The sequence below is a fragment of the Rattus norvegicus genome, chromosome 15 (assembly GCF_036323735.1).
Source record: "Rattus norvegicus strain BN/NHsdMcwi chromosome 15, GRCr8, whole genome shotgun sequence".
Taxonomy (NCBI): Eukaryota; Metazoa; Chordata; class Mammalia; order Rodentia; family Muridae; genus Rattus; species Rattus norvegicus.
The window spans coordinates 40,324,756-40,340,614 of record NC_086033.1 but is presented as its reverse complement, the minus strand read 5'-3'; the positions used below and the strand labels follow the sequence as shown (position 1 = coordinate 40,340,614).

At 42.3% G+C, this 15,859-nt stretch overlaps 1 long non-coding RNA gene across 1 annotated transcript; it reads right to left on the bottom strand.

The window, feature by feature from the left end:
- Positions 1 to 6,034: 6,034 nt before the first annotated feature.
- Positions 6,035 to 15,516, bottom strand: LOC134481978 (uncharacterized). Its single transcript, XR_010057930.1, has 2 exons — positions 15,067 to 15,516; positions 6,035 to 7,267 (listed from the first exon to the last, which is right to left on the bottom strand). It is a non-coding gene; the product is annotated as an uncharacterized LOC134481978 (long non-coding RNA).
- Between the last annotated feature and the right edge of the window lie 343 nt (positions 15,517 to 15,859).

Below are 15,859 nucleotides of genomic sequence, written 5' to 3'. Positions count from 1 at the left end.
AGGTGTGCTGTCAAGCAGGTGACATATGCTCTTTCCTGTTTCTTTCTGCAGGCACTCAGCGCTATGAGTTTTCCTCTTAGCACAGCTTTCATTGTGTCCCATAAGTTTGAGTATGTTGTATCTTCATTTTCATTAAATTCTAAAAAGTTTTTAATTTCTTTCTTTATTTCTTCCTTGACCAGGTTATCATTGAGTAGAGCATTGTTCAATTTCCACGTATATGTGGGCATTCTTCCCTTATTGTTATTGAAGACCAGTTTTAGGCCGTGGTGGTCCGATAGCACGCATGGGATTATTTCTATCTTTCTGTACCTGTTGAGGCCCGTTTTTTGACCAATTATATGGTCAATTTTGGAGAAAGTGCCATGAGGAGCTGAGAAGAAGGTATATCCTTTTGCTTTAGGATAGAATGTTCTATAAATATCCGTTAAGTCCATTTGGCTCATGACTTCTCTTAGTCTGTCGACATCACTGTTTAATTTCTGTTTCCATGATCTGTCCATTGATGAGAGTGGTGTGTTGAAATCTCCCACTATTATTGTGTGAGGTGCAATGTGTGTTTTGAGCTTTAGTAAGGTTTCTTTTACGTATGTAGGTGCCCTTGTATTTGGGGCATAGATATTTAGGATTGAGAGTTCATCTTGGTGGATTTTTCCTTTGATGAATATGAAGTGTCCTTCCTTATCTTTTTTTATGACTTTTAGTTGGAAATTGATTTTATTTGATATTAGAATGGCTACTCCAGCTTGCTTCTTCTGACCATTTGCTTGGAAAGTTGTTTTCCAGCCTTTCACTCTGAGGTAGTGTCTGTCTTTGTCTCTGAGGTGTGTTTCCTGTAGGCAGCAGAATGCAGGGTCCTCGTTGCGTATCCAGTTTGTTAATCTATGTCTTTTTATTGGGGAGTTGAGGCCATTGATATTGAGAGATATTAAGGAATAGTGATTATTGCTTCCCTTTATATTCATATTTGGATGTGAGGTTATGTTTGTGTGCTTTCATTCTCTTTGTTTTGTTGCCAAGACGATTAGTTTCTTGCTTCTTCTAGGGTATAGCTTGCCTCCTTATGTTGGGCTTTACCATTTATTATCCTTTGTAGTGCTGGATTTGTAGAAAGATATTGTGTAAATTTGGTTTTGTCATGGAATATCTTGGTTTCTCCATCAATGTTAATTGAGAGTTTTTCTGGATACAGTAACCTGGGCTGGCATTTGTGTTCTCTTAGGGTCTGTATGACATCAGTCCAGGATCTTCTGGCCTTCATAGTTTCTGGCGAGAAGTCTGGTGTGATTCTGATAGGTCTCCCTTTATATGTTACTTGACCTTTTTCCCTTACTGCTTTTAATATTCTTTCTTTATTTTGTGCGTTTGGTGTTTTGACAATTATGTGACGGGAGGTGTTTCTTTTCTGGTCCAATCTATTTGGAGTTCTGTAGGCTTCTTGTATGTCTATGGGTATCTCTTTTTTTAGGTTAGGGAAGTTTTCTTCTATGATTTTGTTGAAGATATTTACTGGTCCTTTGAGCTGGGAGTCTTCACTCTCTTCTATACCTATTATCCTTAGGTTTGATCTTCTCATTGAGTCCTGGATTTCCTGTATGTTTTGGACCAGTAGCTTTTTCCGCTTTACATTATCTTTGACAGTTAAATCGATTATTTCTATGGAATCTTCTGCTCCTGAGATTCTCTCTTCCATCTCTTGTATTCTGTTGGTGAAGCTTGTATCTACAGCTCCTTGTCTCTTCTTTTGGTTTTCTATATCCAGGGTTGTTTCCATGTGTTCTTTCTTGATTGCTTCTTTTTCCATTTTTAATTCCTTCAACTGTTTATTGTGTTTTCCTGTAATTCTTTCAGGGATTTTTGTGTCTCCTCTCTATGGGCTTCTACTTGTTTATTTATGTTTTCCTGGAATTCTTTCAGGGATTTTTGTGTCTCCTCTCTATGGGCTTCTACTTGTTTATTTATGTTTTCCTGGAATTCTTTCAGGGATTTTTGCGATTCTTTCAGGCATTTTTGCGATTCCTCTCTGTAGGCTTCTACTTGTTCTCTAAGGGAGTTCTTCATGTCTTTCTTGAAGTCCTCCAGCATCATGATCAAATATGATTTTGAAAATAGATCTTGCTTTTCTGGTGTGTTTGGATATTCCATGTTTGTTTTGGTGGGAGAATTGGGCTCCGATGGTGCCATGTAGTCTTGGTTTCTGTTGCTTGGGTTCCTGCGCTTGCCTCTCGCCATCAGATTATCTCTAGTGTTACTTTGTTCTGCTATTTCTGACAGTGGCTAGACTGTCCTATAAGCCTGTGTGTCAGGAGTGCTGTAGACCTGTTTTCCTCTCTTTCAGTCAGTTATGGGGACAGAGTGTTCTGCTTTCGGGCGTGTAGTTTTTCCTCTCTACAGGTCTTCAGCTGTTCCTGTGGGCCTGTGTCTTGAGTTGACCAGGCAGCTTTCTTGCAGCAGAAAATTTGGTCTTACCTGTGGTCCTGAGGCTCAAGTTCGCTCGTGGGGTGCTGCCCACGGGCTCTCTGCAGCGGCAGCAACCAGGAAGACCTGTGCCGCCCCTTCCGGGAGCTTCAGTGCACCAGGGTTCCAGATGGTCTTTGGCTTTTTCCTCTGGCGTCCGAGATGTGTGTGCAGGGAGCAGTCTCTTCTGGTATCCCAGGCTTGTCTGCCTCTCTGAAGGTTTAGTTAGCTCTCCCTCCCACGGGATTTGGGTGCAGAGAACTGTTTATCCGGTCTGTTTCTTTCAGGTTCCGGCGGTGTCTCAGGCAGGGGTCCTGCCGCTCCTGGGCCCTCCCCCACGGGAGCCCAGAGGCCTTATACAGTTTCCTCTTGGGCCAGGGATGTGGGCAGGGGTGAGCAGAGTTGGTGGTCTCTTCCGCTCTGCAGCCTCAGGAGTGCCCACCTGACCAGGCGGTTGGGTCTCTCTCTCACCGGGTCTGGGAGCAGAGAGCTGCTGCGGGCCGGGATCCGCGGGTGTGGGACTTCCTTGAGTTAATTTTATACCCCAGCACTTTGCTGTTTATTAGTTGTTTATAAGTTGTTTATTAGGTTAAGTAATTCTCTGGTGGAATTTGGGGTCACTTAAATATACTATCATATCATCTGCAAATAGTGATATTTTGACTTCTTCCCTCCCAATTTCTATCCCTTTTACTTCCTTTTGCTGTCTGGTTGCTCTGTCTAGGACTTTGAGTACTATATTGAATAAGGAGGGAGAGAGTGAGCAGCCTTGTCTAGTCCCTGATTTTAGTGGGATTGCTTCAAGTTTCTCTCCATTTAGTTTGATGTTAGCTACTGGTTTGCTATATATTGCTTTTACTATGTTTAGATATGGGCCTTAAATTCCTGATCTTTCCAGGACTTTAATCATGAAAGGGTGTTGAATTTTGTCAAATGCTTTCTCAGCATCTAATGAAATGATCGTGTGGTTCTTATCTTTCAGTTTGTTTATATAGTGGATTACATTGATGGATTTTCATATATTAAACCATCCCTGCATCCCTGGGATGAAGCCTACTTGATCATGATGGATGATTGTTTTGATGTGCTCTTGGATTCCGTTTGCAAGAATTTTATTGAGTATTTTTGCGTCAATATTCATAAGGGAAATTGGCCTGAAGTTCTCTTTCTTTGTTGGGTTGTTGTGTGGTTTAGGTATAAGAGTAATTGTGTCTTCATAGAAGGAATTTGGTAGTGCTCCGTCTCTCTCAATTTTGTGGAATAGTTTGGACAGTATTGGTATGAGGTCTTCTATGAAAGTCTGGTAGAATTCTGCACTGAACCCATCTGGACTTGGGCTTTTTGGCTTGGGGGACTTTTGATAACTGCTTCTATTTCTTTAGGGGTTATGGGTTGTTTAGATGGTTTATTTGTACCTGATTTAACTTTGGTACCTGGTATCTGTCTAGAAATTGTCCATTTCCTCCAGATTTTCCAGTTTTGTTGAATATAGGCTTTTGTAGTAGGATCTGATGCTTTTTTAAAAATTTCTTCAGATTCTGTAGTTATGTCTCCCTTTTCATTTCTGATTTTGTTAATTTGGATACACTCTCTGTGTCCTCTGGTTAGTCTGGCTAAGGGTTTATCTATCTTGTTGATTTTCTCAAAGAATCAGCTCCTGGTTTTGTTGATTCTTTCTATGGTTCTTTGTTTGTTTGTAGTTGGTTGATTTCAGCTCTGAGTTTGATTATTTCCTGCCTTCTACTCCTCTTAGTTTTATTTATTTCTTTTTGTTCTAGAGCTTTTAGGTGTGCTGTCAAGCTGCTGACATATGCTCTCTCCTATTTCTTTTTGCAGGCACTCAGAGCTATGTGTTTTCCTCTTAGTACTGCTTTCATTGTGTCCCATAAGTTTGGGAATGTTGTGTCTTCATTTTCATTAAATTCTAAGAAGTCTTTAATTCTTTCTTTATTTCTTCCTTGACGAAGTTGTCATTGAGTAGAACATTGTTCAACTTCCATGTATATGTGGGCTTTCTGTCATTACTGTTGCTACTGAAGACCAGTCTTAGTGTGTGATGATCTGATAGGATGCATGGGATTATTTCTATCTTCCTATATCTGTTGAGGCCTGTTTTATGACTGATTATGTGGTCAATTTTGGAGAAGGTTCCATGAGGTGCTCAGAAAGAGGTATATCCTTTTGTTTTAGGATGGAATGTTATAAATATCTGTTAAATCCATTTGGTTCATAACTTCTGTTAGTTTCTCTACATCTCTGTTTAATTTCTGTCTCTATGATCTGTCCATTGATGAGAGTAGGGAGTTGAAATCTCCTACTATTATTGTGTGAGGTACATTGTGTGCTTTGAGCTTTAGTAAGGTTTTTTTTTATGAATGTAGGTGTCCTTGCATTTGGAGCATAGATATTTAGGATTGAGAGTTCATCTTGGTGAATTTTTCCTTTGATGAATATGAAGTGTCCTTCCTTATCTTTTTTAATGACTTTTGGTTGAAAGTCAATTTTATTTGATATTAGAATGGCAACTCCATCTTGTTTCCTCAGGTCATTTGCTTGGAAAGTTGTTTTCCAACCATTTATTCAAGGTAGTGTCTGCCTTTGTCTCTGAGGTGTGTTTCCTGCGTGCAGCAAAATACTGGTTCCTCTTTATGTATCCAGTCTGTTAGTCCATGTCTTTTTATTGGGGAATTGAGTCCATTGATGTTGAGAGATATTAAGGAATAGTAATTGTAGCTTCCTGTTATTTTTGTTGTTAGAGGTGGAATTATGTTTGTTTGTCTCTCTTTTGGTTTCATTACAAGGAAATTATATTCTTGTTTTCTGTTATGATGTAGTTTCTCTCCCTGTGTTGGAGTTTTCCATCTATTATCCTTTGTAGAACTGGATTTGTAGAAAGATACTGTGTAAATTTGGTTTTCTCATTGAATATCTTGGTTTCTCCATCTATGTTAATTGAGAGTTTTGCTGGATACAATAACTTGGGTTGGCATTTGTGTTCTCTTAGGGTCTGTATAACATTTGTCCAGGATCTTCTGACTTTCATAGTCTCCGGTGAGAAGTCTGGTGTAATTCTTATAGGTCTGTCTTTATATGTCACTTGACTTTTTTCCCTTACTGCTTTTAATATTCTTTGTTTTGTGCATTTGGTGTTTTAACTATTACGTGACAGGAGAAATTTCTCTTCTGGTCCAATCTATTTGGAGTTCTGTAGGTTTTTTTGTATGTTTATGGGCATCTCTTTCTTTAGGTTAGGGAAGTTTTCTTCTATCATTTTGTTGAATATATTTACTGACCCTTTAAGTTGGGAGTCTTCACTTTCTTCTATACCTATTATCCTTAGGTTTGATCTTATTGTGTCCTGGATTTCCGTTATGTTTTGGGCTAGGAGCTTTTTGCCTTTTACATTATCTTTGACAGTTGTGTCAATGTTTTCTATGGTATCTTCTGCCCCTGAGATTCTCTTCTATCTCTTGTATTCTGTTGGTGATGCTTGTATCTATGGCTCCTTGTCTCTTCCTTTGGTTTTCTATATCCAGGGTTGTCTCCTTTTGGGCTTTCTTTATTGTTTCTATTTCCATTTTCAATTCATTCACCTGTTTGGTTGTGTTTTCCTGTAATTTTTTCAGGGATTTCTGTGTTTCCTCTCTAAGGGCTTCTACTTGTTTACTTGTGTTTTCCTGCATTTCTTTAAGGGAGTTCTTTATGTCTTTCTTAATGTCCTCCATCATTATCAAAAAATGTGATTTTAAATCTAAATCTTGCTTTTCTGGTATGTTTGGATATCCAGTATTTTCTTTGGTGGGAGAACTGGGCTCTGATGATGCCAAGTAGTCTTGATTTCTGTTGCTTAGTTTCCTGTGCTTGCTTCTAGCCATTGGGTTGTCTCTGGTGTTTGCTTGTCTTGCTGTTTCTGACTCTGCTGTAGCCCTCTGTGTCGGCACTCCTGTAGAACTGTTTTCCTGTTTTCTTTCAGCCTTTCCTGAGAACAGGTGTCTGATTTCTGGTGTATTGGCACTCCTGGAGACTGTCGTCCAGCTCTAGGTATGGGCAGAAATCAAAGGGTCCTGACCCTGATTGCTTATGTTGTCCTTGCACCCGGTGGGCACAGTTGGCACTATGTGATTCCCTCTTCGGTCTGGACTGTGGGCAGAGGGTATTCTCTGAGTATCCACACTTCTGAAGGTCCAACTCTCTCCCCCATGGGATTTGGTTGCAAAGAACTGTGGGATGGTATCAGTTCACTTCCAGGCAGAGCCAGAAACAGGAAGTGCCCTGACCCAAAGGACTTCTGCCTCTGTGTATCCTGAATCCACCAGGCAAATCACTTGGTAGCAGAAAAGTGGGTCTTCCCTCTGCTCTCAGCTGTGTCGGTGCTTCTGGAGACTGTCTTCCAGCTCTAGGCGTGGGCAGGAATCAAGGGTACTGCCCCTGATTGCTCCTAGGTCCTTGTACTCAGGGGGCACAGTTGTCACTAGGCAATTCCCTCTTGGGTCTGGACTGTGGGCAGAGGGTATTCTCTTCTGACTTCTTAGGAGTATCCACACTTCTGAGGGTCTAGCTCTCTCCCCCGTGGGATTTGGGTGCAGGGAGCTGTTTGGCCAATTCTGATCAGTCCTGGGCACAGAACAGAACCACGGGTACCGGCAGCTGTCTGTTCCTATTTCCCTGTGTCCAGAGGCACTGTGCAGTTTCCCCTTGGACCAGGGACATGGGCCGAGGTGTGCAGAGGTGGCAGTCTATCCTGCAGTCCCAGGATGTCTGCACTCCTGGGTGGTCTTCTCTCTTCCCCACAGGATTTAGGTGCAGGGAACTGTGGGATGGTCAGAAAGCTGGTTTTAAACAGTGGTTTCTCAAAGTTATAAAACTGTAAAAATAGATATGTTTAAATAAGTTTATAGTACAGTGTGTGTGTACATGCATTTGTGTATGTTGTGTGTGTTTGTCTTTGTTTGTACATGTGTATCTGTCTCTCTGTGTGTCTGTATGTGTATATATTCATGTGCGTGTGTGTCCATGTATGTATTTATTTATGTATATGTATGTGTGTCTCTGTGTGTGTTTGTGTATGTACATCCATACATGTGTGTATATGTCTGTGTTTGTGTATATGTGTGTGTCCATGTGTGTCTCCATGTATGTGCTTGTGTATTTGTGCATGTGTGTGTTCATGTGTGTGTTTGTGTGTATCTGTGCATGTATGTGTATATATCTCTGTGTTTGTGTATTTGTGTGTTCATGTGTGTCTCCATGTATGTTTGTGCATGTGTGCATGTGTGTGTCCTTGTGTGTATCTACATGTGTCCCTCTGTGTGTTTGTGTGTATGTAGATGTATATCCATGTGTATGTGGTTGACTATGTGTGTCCCTGTGTGTGAATATGTATATATAGAAAGTGCTCAGGACTAAGGCTTAAGTCATTGTTTAAATTGTTCATTGATCATTCCCTGTCTCTGTGACACAAATCACAGAAATTCATCCAAAAGTCTTCTCCCAACCCACCCTATTGTAGTCTCCCTTATAAAATGAACATGCTGATCCTGCCACTCAGACACTCATCTTCTGTCCTTTCTTTCTCCTTAACTATAAAGGTTTTCTCTCTTCACCTTGTCATCTATAATAAAAGTCCTCTTTCTACTGGCCCCAGGGTTTTTGGTTGTACTCTAACTCATATAAGACAAAGACAGTCTTTCTGAAGGCAATTTAGCAGTATGACTGCTATATAGCACCGGTAAAAGTTTACATATACTTAACCTCCAGCTACATCAGCCAGTATCAAAGCATTCAGTCCAAGGATAATTAACATAAACAGCAACAAGCGTGTTCAGGGAAGCATTACTTAAAATTCTAAAAGCAAACAGGAATCGTTATCAGTAATGACAAGATAACTTTCAATATAATGAGACATTAGAGTCATTGAAATTAATAGAACAGATTTGTCAACACAGAGAAATGAGCACAGTGTATTCCTGATTCAAAATGAGGAACGCAAAGAAGTCTGTAAAGTATCATCTAATCTTTGTAAAAAAAAAGTGTGTGCATGCATCTCTGTGTGTGTGTGTGTGTGTGTGTGTGAGAGAGAGAGAGAGAGAGAGAGAGAGAGAGTGCGAGTGCATGCGTGTGCAAAGAAACAAATGCATCTACGTGTGTATGTGTGCATGTGCAAAGAAGCAATTTAACACACACTCATCAAAGCTTTGACTTCAGTGGCTCTCTGTAGTTTAAAATTTAAAGCAATTTTTTCTTCTTTTTCTCCTCCTCCTTCTCCTTCTCCTTCCCTTTCCCCTCCTTCCTTCCTCCCCCCTCCTCTTCCTCCTCCTCTTCCTCCTTCTCCTTCTCCTTCTTCTTCTGTATTTTGCTGTAGTGGTTGATTTTTCTACTAGCCATGCTTCTTTTTATAACCATAAAAAGCATTTGAGCTGTTTGTACTTGGAGGAAATTTGTCACTGTGTCCATTACACCCCTGTGGCAATGCCCTGTGACAGCAGCCACAAAACTCAACAACAAAATAAGAAGCCTTTGTTCAACTTACATGTCTGCTTGAAGAACTTCTGATTGTCCAGTCCACTTATGCTCTGTGCTGAGCTTCCAGATATGCTGAGATGGACGCTCTAGTTGAGCATCTGCTAGGTGATGGTATATACTCTAGGTGATGGTGTATACTCTAGGTGATGGTGTATACTCTAGGTGATGGTATATACTCTAGGTGATGGTATATACTCTAGGTGATGGTGTATACTCTAGTGATGGTGTATACTCTAGGTGATGGTGTATACTCTAGGTGATGGTATATACTCTCATTTACAAGACAACACCCACTCTTCCAAGTTGGAGATCAGGCTCCAAAAGACAAGGCAAATGCACCCATGTCTCCCAAAGCTTCAGTGACCCACCTCCTTCCACCAGCTGGCACAAATACAAGGCACCACCAAAGCAAAGGCAGACAAGTCACAAAACAGCAGAAAGCATTTGACCCATGAGGTATATGAGAGGAACTTATGACCACCAAGGAGAACACATGTGTCAGCTGTCACTTGATAAATGTGTCTGCCATTTTTTGTTTTGTTTTTTTAATACTACCTTTTATTACAGATTTCAGGGGGAAGGGGTTGGGAAATGACAGGATCTCAGTTGACTGATGGGCAGCATTTACTAAAAAGTTTTGGCAATCAAATGCCTTACTGCTGCTCTAAAGCATAGGGTTAAAAAATATCCTAGTTGTATATGACTCAAACTCCTCAGGATTTCCAGACTGACACATTGTTGAAAAACCTCTGTTTTGTATGTGTTCATTCTATGCAAAATTTGTATGTTTTTCCAAGGTTCAGCCGGATATGACTTTCACACGATCGCTCCAGATAAACAGACAAGGATTTAGTGGCTGTGATGAAGCATGTCATGTACTCATTTGTAAATGTTGACATAGACACTTGGCAGGTAGATAGGAACTGTTTATAAGAATTGCAGGCATTCTGAGTGTGTATTTACTCAACCTTTTAATAATTAAACTTAGAATTTCTACAATGTGTAACTTTAAACATGCCATCTATTTTAAACTTATTACAGTGCATAAACATGTTTATAAGGACTGCCTTCATTTCTAAAATGTTTCTTTTCATCCAAGTTAAAGAATTTTTATGCATCTTGTGGCATGCATTTATTTAACCGAAGGCTTGAAAGTTTAAACTATAAAGTGGTTGATCCGTGTGAAGGACTTAGGAACGCTAAGACACCATAGATGAAACACTGAGGAAATATTGGTGATGAGTCCAGTAAAGTGAAAATATGGGCTGATAAAACAGAGGATAGCATTTTTAAAGGAGAAGACTTGGAGAGGAGAATAAGAAAAAAAATCACGGATATTAATCAGAGGATATTCCTCATGGCAATGATTAAATTGGAGGATTCTTCAAAGAAAATATGTGGATTAAAGGCACACACATGGCCAGCACAAACATCATCCCATTGCACTAGCAAGTTCTAAGAGCTGATAGACAAGAGTGCATTGTATCAGCAATGGCTAGTACACAGTAAGATATGATCAAGCATTTCAGCTTATTAATCTGGTTCTTGTAAATCACCTCACAGGTCTTTCTTAGTACATTTCTACAGCAGATCATCGGCTGCGTAGCCTCTACAAAGCCAGGACTAGATTGAGGCACAGATGCAGACACACAGCACATTAATAGCAAACTTGGAGGCAAACCAAAACCTTAACCCATGAGCCTCACTCCTACTTTTGGATCCACTTCACCAAGCAGTCCCTTGAGATGTTAGATTGATTGCTCCTGAATTAAGTTGCCAGCTTTTAACTGCTACTTTTATTCATGCAGCACTGCTGTGCCACAGAAATTGAAGTTTGAAGTCTACCCTTGCTTTGTCTGTTAGGCAAACCGCAGGAAAAAAATTAACGGCTGGAAACCCACATCTCCACGAGGTTTCTTGCTTGATGTATTCAGGCTCAGTGGGAAGCTCACGCACCTGATTCTGGACTGAAAAGCCAGCTCGGTGATAGAGCCATGTCAGGCAGGAGCCTGGCGAAGAGCCCCTGAGCCACTCCTCTCCAAGGTACCAGCCCAACTCACTGTGTCCCACAGGGATTTTCAAGTTGACTGTGACAAAGAGAATGTTCTAGTAAGAAATTAGATTCGTGCCTGGAAATGCTCCTTACAAAACACCTTTTTTTTTTTAAAGTCTTTAAGTAATCTTTGTAAGTCATTCAAGAGCTGAGAGGGCAACCTCACTGGCCATCTGCTGCTGTTCGTGCGAGACAGTGAAATTCCACTACATGCAAGAGAGTTGGGAATGGTAAAAGTGTCCGTGGTGTTTAATGCATGTGGATTGCCAAGATGGTGAGATTTAGAATCGACTCAGGAAACAAAAGCCCGAGTGTGTCTTTGAGGGTGTTCACACTGAGGAGAATCCACCACGGACGTGATAGCACTCTTCCCTGAGGGCCAATGAGTGAAAAGAAAACAATGAGTCTATTGAGAACCGGTAGTCAGTTCCCTGTGATTACAGACTGCACGCAATGTGACAAGCGTTTTCAGGGTCCTCCTCATGTTCTTTCCTAGTAAGAAGGCCTGTGCCCCTGAAGTGTTGGATCCAAATAAACCCCTCCTTCTTTTAAATTGTTTCTAGTTAGGGATTTGGCCACAGAAGTAGCTAACCCAGAGTCTACAGGTGCATACTTTGGAAGTGAGGCTGCTTCCTTGTGATTCATTCTTGTTTTCACGTACACAGAGAGGGCGATTTTAAAACTCGAGGTGGGGTGAACTATTATCAATATAATGCAGCAAAGTAGTAGAAGGAGTGAGAGACAAGGACAGAAGACGGACATGAAATGGGGGACACACAATGAACATTACTAGTAACAAGCCAGGATAATATACATGTAAAAGGCAAGCGTCATGTAATGGAGGAGGCAAACCCGGGTAGCTATACAGAAACCAAATGTGTAGGGAGCAGGGCTTGGGGAAGCTGAAGCTGACTGGGCTAGCAGGGGGCAGGGCTTGGGGGAACTGACTGAGCTGGCTGGTTAGAACGGAATTCCCTCTTGGGGTTTGCCTGAGGATGTCAGCGAAGGCCTTGCTCAGCTCTGTCCCTAGGGAGCAGGAGCTGAAATGGGAATGGGTCAGGGTGCCAAGTAGAGGGAATGGCACACTAAGTTCAGATAGCTGATGAAGGAAAAGGTTCAGGATGGAGACACACTTGGCTCGTGGGGCAGAAGAAAGTCCCTCAGCCTGTGATGTAGGGGACATTTGGCTACTGATATGAATCTGAATAGCAGGTGACCTGGGCTTGCAGGTAGGCCATTTTCTGCTTGTTTGGAAAACCCTAAGGTGATTTTAGTCCCTGGCTGTGTGTGAGGAAGTGGCTGGAGGAGGCAGGCTGAGCTGCTGCACTGACGCACCACCCCGTAGGTCCAAGCCACCTACCCTCCCTGTCAGTCTCACTGTCTCTCTTCCCAATCTCGTAGCCTCGCTGAGTTGTCCCAGCAGAGCAAGGACACACCTCAGAGAGCCAGGGAGAGTGGGTCCGAGCAGCATAGCACCTAGCCGGCAGCTCAAAGCCGAGAAGCCATAGTGAGCACAGAACTGGGGCAAGCTGAAGACGACAGGTTAGTAAGAGAAGACTGATAAGAAAAAGTACCCGGACCTTTTCTCTGCGGATATTTTCCCATTACCAACCCCCTACCTTAAACTCCTTCCACGAGTTTCCATTGATCATTGCCAATATTCAATTCAAATGTGGTTCTGCTTCTTAAGAGTATTTCCCAGAAGGTGTGGACTTCCTGGACTTTTAACTCTATGTTGTTCCCTCTCCTTAGCTCTTGCTTCCAAGTCCTGCCACCCTTTCCTGAATGACTTTCCTTCCTCTTTCATTGTCACCAGAGGACATTCACTGAGTCTATAGTGCTAAGAATGCTAGGGTTTAACCAACACGCCTCATTGGATTTGAGGCCCACCATGGAGGAAATACATGCCTGATACTGCAAACCTGCTCTGACCCTTGTGGGTAGGTGGGTCCCAGTCCTGAGGGGATCCTGATAGATGGTTAACCTGGAGCTAAAATACCTCCTAAACGTTTATGAACTTACAGACTAGAGCTGCTGTCAGTCAGCCTGGGTTAGAGAAGCTTCTTTTTGCAGAGAGCAGTTCAGAGTCTCACAACTGCTCTAAGAGCTGAGAATAAGCATCTTGCCCTAAGCAAGGCCATCTCTACTCTGCCTCTTCCAAGGCCTAGGTCATGGCATAGAAGAGGTGGTAGAAAGTTTGTGAGTGCCAGAACATGGAGAGGAACACGTGATAGTCTTTCTGGATATAGCGTAGCTGTGGACATCACGAACATACAACAACGGTGGTTACTGCACAAGACCTGCTCACGGTTCAAGTCTTTCCGCAGGGGTGAAGGAGGGAGAATGGCTGGGAAGGGGAAGGGAACCACCAAGAGTGGGAGAAGAAAGAGAGGGCACCGGTGAATATGGTCACAGCCCCTACTACGCATGGATGTAATCACCAACGATAGGTCATTTTTAAAGATTAGCAACCAGTGCCCACCCCGGTCTAGCCCGTGTTAGTAACCTTAAGCTCTGCCTTGCTCCACTATTAACCCTTTGTGGCATGTTGGTACTTTGTTTTCATTTGCCCTGGCTCCAGGAGTCTTGATTTGAACTGAGTGATTTTTCTACTGTGTCTCACTCTCTGCTGTCGTGTCTCCACGCCTACACATGTCAAGTTATCTAAACAGTGTTCTTTTTCTTAACTTCATTCACATTCATTGGAAAATAAACCGAATGTATCTAAAGCTGAAGTTCGCTCTGGACGCGTGTTCCCTCTGTGACTCTTACACACTCTGCAAGACTTAGTCCTTTTCAGATCTCTTTTAGGAGACTCTTAAGCAAATTTCTGAATCTTTCGTAAAGATAGGCTCTGTGGTAAAGTCCTTTCCTACACAGGCAATGCCCTGGGATTGATTCCCATTCACAGACAATTACTGCACCAAAAACTGAATCCAACTGCAGCAACACCATTAAAGGCTTCTAGAGTGCTAGTTTTCACCAACGGTATTGACACGCCCTCCCCAGACGGATCTAACTGAGAACATATCTCAGTCCTAGAAAAAGACCCTTTAGGCTAAAGCAATGTAAGTACAATCTCATTTTTAATATAATACAAAGGGAGACATTTCTGACCAACTACGGAATTTACTGTAGTAATCTGAATTATGCTTTAACAAGTCATATAAGAGACTCCTTTTGGGGTGAAAAAACAATTAAAAGAATTTAAGTCATTAAAGTCTTCCACGGCCATGGAGGAGGAGCAGAAGCTCCCTTCCTGAAGGCTTATGTCTTCCTGCACTAGCCTAGAGGCACTCAGTACTGTGACAGTTCCCAGGACCAACAGCGAGCGAGAGTCACAGGTTACATGCGGTTTCAACTTAAGTGGAAAATGGCTTTTCCTTTAAATCAATTCCACTTTCAGAAAAGATTTTAAGCACATCGCATAAATATAGGGCTATGTAGCACGTGGCTGCACACAAATCCTTCCACAGCAAAGAAGCCCTCGGGTGAACCTCAACGTTGCAAATCACATCCAGGAAAAAGTCTCAGCCAAAGAGGTGGAACCCAGTGCTTCGGCCGGGATCCGCCTCTCTGAGCAGCCGTTCTCCACAAGGAATCTTGGACAACAGAAATTAGTAGCGAGAACAGAGAAAACAGAAGAGTTAACTAAGGTACAAAGTCAGCGGGTTTTCTTCTTTGTCTCCGTGCACATTGCCCCACACCATCCCTCTCACCACCTCAGCACACTCTGATGGCCTGTCCTCTTCCTTACTTTCACATCCCTGTTTTGTGGAATAAAGCCCCAGCACTAACAGATGTGGCAAGAAATCACTTTAGCTAGAACCGCCCTTCCCTTCATCCTATTCCCAGCCTGTTGATTGTTGATGCCATCTGATTTGTAAAGAAGTCAGTAACTCTCAATGACCATACACACACACACACACACACACACACACACACACACACCACACCACACATACACACCACACACACACACACACACACACACACACACACACACACACACACACACACACGCACATACTTACTCTCTTTTAGCTGAAAGTCTTTAGAAAGAGGAAGTTGCTCCAGAAACTATCACAGCCTGTTCCTGGCTGCCGGGTGGAGGAAACCCGCAGCAGACAGTTGCTCTAAGGGCACTGGTGCAGGCCGGATGATGCTCTATAGTAACTAGCCTGCTGACATTCAGCACATCGTCACACTTCTCTGTTTTGTCAGTCTCCCTTCCCTCCAATACTAGAGATCGTGTTTCAAAGACCCATAGAATATAATGCATTAGCACCATGGTTATAGGTATCTATGCTATGTTCTTTATCTGGAGCTTCCTGAGACACCGGAAGTGAAGGCTCATTAACAAGAGACCAGGAAATCCCAAGCCCACGCCCTCAGTAGATAAGTTGGTAGGTTCAACACTTTCCTGCAAAGATTCCTCACTTTATTAAATGTAACCACTGGTTTCTAATTGTTTGCCATTTCCCAGAATACAACAGGAAAAATATGACACAATTGCTTGGAGGTCAGGAAGCAAAAATCACACAGCAGTACTCTGGCAAATAATTGTCTAAAACCAAGGCAGTAGTAACCAGGGAGGGCAGCCCTGGGTAATGGCTAACTCAGAAAGTCTGACTCAGCCCCATTAATCAACTGTGGGGGGCAGGATTCCACTGCAGAGAAGAGTGCCCACAAAAAGCAGTCTATTCTAGTCCACCAACAGCTTCGTGAGTAGAGAGAGCTGAAGAAACAAGCTCAGGGCTCTCCTAGGACCATAGGAGCATTACTGCTGTCTTCTTCTATCTTTAAGATACATGGACTTCTAAGTCA